The following is a 6,104-nucleotide window of genomic DNA, read 5'->3' on the forward strand; positions in this document are numbered from 1 at the left end:
TCTTTGGCACCAAAGGATGGAAAGAGTCAGTCTCTCAATTTTTCCTTCACCAGAAGAGATGATTGATGATGCTGGATCTATTGTGCCCGAAGATATTGTGGCTGTTTTGGAAATGCTGTCATACTTGTTTGCTATTTTGTTCCTGGAGAACTGAAGATTTCAGAAGGCTTGTTAATGAATTCATATTCTGATAATTTGGTGAAAATGTCAGATAATGAAAAGCTCAGGGAACATCTAATTGATCTGAAGGCAAATCAAGCTCTTGAAATGCAATTTGAAAGCAAGACATTGGAGGAGTTGTGGTGTGCAGTTAGCTTTTTGTCAATCAAGACAAAACCTAGGAATTGCCTGAATCCACTGGCTGACCTGCAGATTGCAGTCAGCATGAAAGTTCCACATTCTGACAAAATCATAAATGAAAAGGCAGAGCAAAGAACTGAATTTTATGTTCAAAATTGGGATTGGTTTTACTGTTTACATTTTTTCCTGAATAAATTAGAATCTAATTGCTCAATTTAGATTTGCATTTTATGCACTGAGTTAATTTTTTTGGGTTAAGTTCACTTTTGTTCACCTTCATGTGGTTCAGTTGTGGTTCAAAAATTAGAAACTAGACTTCTTCATTTTCATATGGGACATTACTTTTGTAGCATGTGTGAACATTAATCAACATTTCCTAGGGATGTCAGACATAGAAAAGTTTGGGAACTACTACTCTGCCTAAGAGCAAATGATAAATGTACTGGGTTTTTAAAAAAAAAACATATGAAGCAGCTGTTTCTGTTATCCAACAAAAGTGTCAGTTTGCTTCTGCATACCAGTTTCAAGAGGCCACTGCTGACATCATTGTAACAGGGATAAGACCAGAATTCCTGTTCTTGTTTCATATGCAGAATGAACTTCCCTGGGAAATGATCATTTACATGTGCAGATGGCACCACCTGCTGCCCTGAAAAGTGCATGACATATTTAGAATTATTCTGTACAGGAGGGTGTCTATCTTCAGCTCAGTTCAGTATGGACATAATGTCTTTCTGTGCTGCTTGATGGATTGCTGCTTGATGTTGCAAAGACAAAGGGCAGAAATGGCTCCACTGAACCACATCTGCTAACTGAGCAATCACATATTTTCTTTCATTTGTCCCTTATGGCTATCTTTTTCTGAGCTCATTCAAGCTTTTTCATAAAATATAAAGGGGGATGCTAAGTACTGACCAGTTTGTCCTCTTGATTCAAGAAATGAAGGGCTGATACCTGAAATGGCAGGCGGACAACTAGAATTAAGTTGTTTATATCATATGTCTCTTGCCAACAGCATGCATAATGCCTAAGAGCATTACTCTCCATCCCACCCTCCAATGTTTGAAAGACACAAGAGAGGTCTAGCCTGTTCTTTGAATTCCATGTTTCCACACTGTCTCAGATAATTCTTTTAGTTTCAGGGTAGTCTGTACGCTGGAGTGGGGAAGTGTAGTCACTCAGGACAAATCTAACAGTCCAAAAGCCCTCTGGGATTTTTCAGATGACTGTACTCCCATATCCATAACAGCATCATCTTAGATCTATGCTGGATAACCTCTGGTTCTCTATATACTGTGGTACAACAAATCACATTACTTGTTACAGTTGTCTATGCTGGCTATAGCTAATAGTTGCACTCCAACAACATGTAGAGGACCATATGTCAGCTAGCTGGGGTAGTTTGACAATGCATAAAATGGAGACATGCTGATTTTAAGACTATTATATCTAACTGCTGTCAATGAAATTTCCTCCAGGCATAAACAGTAGTTGCTAGAGTGGATCAAGTTCATGGTAAGGAGAAAGCGTTAAATGCTCTTTTCCCATGCCAACATTCAAACCACTACATCACTCTGGCTCTCAGGTGGAAATTACAGAGGGGAAATTTGGGAGAAGCATTTTGCGAATGAGAGTAGTTTCATGGTGTACCAGACAGCCATGGGAAGTTGCAAACTCTTGTTTCCTGGATATGTTAGATACAGTACTGAGTATATTTAAGCAGATGGTGGATGGTCATTTGTCTGGGATGTTTTAGTTGTATCCTATATTGCAAATCCAGCATTGACATGATGTTCAGTAGTTAACTTGGGCCAGGATAGTCTATCTCACATAGACATATGGCGTGTGTGTGTGTGTGTGTGTGTGAGTGTGAGAGAGAGAGAGAGAGAGAGAGAGAGAGAGAGAGAACACTATGGCCTGTTACAGATTGCCAAAATAAAGCTGCTTCGGGTCACTTTGGAGGTATGCTATTTAAATGATGCATGGGTCCTAAGAGTCCGGAGGTCGCGCCAAAGCCACACTCCATTCCTGAGCACTGAGTGCAGCTTTGGTGCAGCTTCCAGATTCTTAGGATGCTTGCATCATTTAAATAGCATACCTCCAAAGAGACCCGAAGCAGCTTTATTTTAGCAGTCTGTAACAGGCCTATATATACTTTCCTTGGAGGTAAAACAGGTTGAAAATGTAATAAGCACATTAAAATCCCCAGTATTTCTCTGGGGCTCTCCAGACTGCCTTGAAAGGATGGGCTGGAGGTGCCCAGTTTTCCTCCAGAGGGACGCTGCAGCAGCTAAACCAAACACCGTCCCTCCACCACAAAAAGAACCTGGGGAAAACGAGTTCTTTGTGGTGTGCACAGATGTCATCAGTGCGCCATTGGTGTCATGTGGACAGGGCCATGCAGTCATGGTGCCACCGGCATGAACTAGGGTTCTAGAGCGTGCGGTTGCTGCTTGCTTCAGAACCCTAGAATCGGTGCCGGCATGCTGCTTTTGGTCCATTTGTACTAGGCCTCTGTTACACTTAGGAATTCAAATTAAGACATGCATGAATTTTAAAATGGGGCTCTGAACTTCTTGGAATTCATTCAGTCACATTCAAGTAATTCACCTGGACACATCCAGCATTTAGAAAGTTCGGAGAATTACCTTTGCCAGGGCCATAGTCACACTCAGTGGCAAAGGTGTAACTGAAGAGTTGTCACAGGGGCTAGCAGACCAAACCCCCTCCAGAACTCACCTTAGGGGAACAGCCAAGTAAATGCCTGTTTTCTGGGGGAGCAAAGTTTGTGGTTCAATGGTAACTTACATGCAATTGTGTATACTGAAGCAAGTACTGGTAGTATGGTCTCTTTTACACTGCACAATCATAGCATTTTGATACCACTTTCACAACACTTTTCCTTGCATTATTGTATTTTCTAATGAGTCATGGTTTCTAATGAGTCATGCCTAAAGTATGACGGCCTCAGTTTGATCATCTTGGCTTCCAGGGAGGTTTCAGGCTTGATCTGTGATTTGTTCTTCTTTTTGCATAGGACATGTCATTCGTACATTAAGTTTTCATTGCTTTCCATCTGATGGAAGAAAAGAGGATGATTGCATGTAGGAATAGCTCCATGAATAAGCCTGCTTATAAAAACTGTAGCTTTCAGAAGTGAGCAATTCCTTTTATGTAGTAACTCATGCTCAGTCTGTCTGGTGACATTAGTATTAAAGTTTGTCCTGGACATTTAGAATAAGAAGCCGATACCTGCAGGATGAGAGCTGGGATAAACACCCCAAAGGTCTCCCTCTCAATTCAGTTTGTGGAGGAAAACACAATATTGGGAAATAGCAGGCTTTTCTCTGCTTAGCTCTAAAAAGCATTCTTATTTGTGGAACTAGCAAGTGCAAATCTATGTATGCTGATAGTTTGAATATGATTGCACTGCAGACACATATTTTGGTCCTGCTTTATGTGGTACAGTGGTGAGAATGTTAGATTAAGACATGAGGAATCCAGTTTCTAGCCAAAAAGCCAAATGGATCCATCAAGCCTGAGCTCCCCTAGAAGCCAAGATGTTTAAATTGAGATTGCCATACTTTAGCTACATCATGAGAAGGCAGAACTCTTTAGAAAAGGCAATAATCCTGGGAAAAGTAGAGGGCAATAGAAAAAGAGGAAGATTGCAAACCAGATGGCTAGACTCAATTAAGGAGATGACAGGATCTAAGGAGAGCAATGGAAGACATGGGGGTCTTGAAGAAGTCTCATTCACAGGGTCGCCATGAGTTGAGGTTGACTTGAGGGAAGCTAACAATAACAAAGTCTCCATAGAACCTTGAATTTGTCTAGGTGTATAAAATAAGTAAAATGTTAAAGCATATATTTGTATGAAGAAAGCATAATAATTTGTGTTGTAAAATTTAAAAATATTAATTAAAAAAAAAGAATTTGTCTAGGTGATTTTGGGCCACTCACTCTTTCTCAACCTGTCCTACCACAAAGCTGGTAGGATAGAGCCATATACATTGCCTTGAGCTCATAGGAGCAAAAGCCGGTTATGTAACTAATAAAAACAGTACAGTAATTATATATCATCCAACTGGGCAAGAAAAGTCCCGATTAATCCTCTGGCATCCCACTTTTTCAGTTGCTTTTAAAATGTTCTGCCTTCTCTCTCTTCCTCCCATTTTCCCTTTGGAGATTATCGCATGCATTTTACCCTGTCGTTTTCCCAATGGGATACATGTGCAGTTAATTTCAAAGATGGGTCTTACCACATTCTCCCATAAGCAGCCCATATGCAGCCCATGTGCAACCTGGGCTTATCCTGTGGCTTTTCAAGAACAGGATTTCTCCATCCTTGAAAAAACGCAGGATAAGCCCAGGTTGCATAGGGGCTGCCAACAGGAGAATGCAGTAAGGCCCATCTTTAAAGTTAAACGTGTGTATCCTATCAGGAAAACAACAGGTTAATCTATGTCCTTACCTTACTTCAGTTGCTGCAAATGGACTTCAAGGCGCAAAAGCAGTTTGCACTCAGTTAACTCAGCAGGAGGAAAGGAGCGAGCAGGGCAGAATCTTGCCCTTTCCAGTAAGCACAGGCAAAAGCAGACTATTTCAGTCATTTCTTAGCTTATGTGCCCTTCCTCATTAGTAATTTTTCATTTTGACTGTACTCTGATGTTGCTTGACTAGACACATCTCAGTTTTCATCTGTTGAATATTGGAGAGTATGAAATTAATGAGTAAATATTTTCTCTTACTTATCATCCAGTTATCTGTTTCTGTCTCTGCTCATAGAAGCTGGTGTAGTTTGTCATTAAGGGTGCATCTACACTGTAGAAATAATGCATTTTGACACCACTTTAACTGCCCTAGATCCATCCACTATAATCCTGAGATTTATGGTTTTGCTAGGCACCAGCACTTTTTGGCAGAAAAGGCTAAAGACCTTGTAACACTATAAATCCCAGAATTCCAAATGTCAGGATGGAGCTACAGCACTTAAATTGGGATCAAACTACATTATTTATACAGTGTAAATGCACTCCAGGCCTCACAAGTTCAGCCAGTTCAAATTACAAAGAGTTTTAAGTGAGGATGAGATGTACAGTTTGTTATGATCTCATATCTTGAACAACATAGAAGTCTCAGGTTTCCTATGTGGCATATTAGATGAAAACTTTTGTTTCACCAATTGTGACTGCAAAGGCTATACAGTGAACTGAGACCAGCATTAGCTGAAAGATTTGTGCTAAGCTATTTGTCTTTTATGTTATCCTGCTGAGTCAGTTAACAAAATGGGCATAACCCAAATGCTCATTTAGCAACATGCTTTCAATCTCTTGTCCTCCTAACCTACAATGCAGGAAAATTGCATACAAAAAAGTGCATACAAATATGTTTGTTCAACAAGATTCTGAAACCTTTTCACAAATATGCTGAACAAATCAACTGCTGCCAAAACCCAGAACCATTAACAAAGCCGATTTTCTCTGGTGCCACACTCTCTCTTGCTGTATTGGTTTCAACAGCATTATGTTATAATGCTTCTAGGACATGCAATGCCTTGTGTTCCAAACAAAGAAAAACACATACAAAAATAATGGCTTCACTATTAAAAATAAAACTAGTTGGAAGAATAGTTGAAACAAAGGTATTATGTTCTCCATTGCTTCTGTTTTTGGTTAGCCAGAAATGCACATTTGTCACCTGACTGCTTTGAAACTATTCCAGTAAACTTCGGTCCTAACTGGAATGTTTTCAGGGCTTGTTCCCTCCCCTTGCCTTTCTGTTCACATTGGCCAAGGCCTTCT

This window comes from Sceloporus undulatus, chromosome 1 (assembly GCF_019175285.1).
Source record: "Sceloporus undulatus isolate JIND9_A2432 ecotype Alabama chromosome 1, SceUnd_v1.1, whole genome shotgun sequence".
In the NCBI taxonomy this organism is placed as follows: Eukaryota; Metazoa; Chordata; class Lepidosauria; order Squamata; family Phrynosomatidae; genus Sceloporus; species Sceloporus undulatus.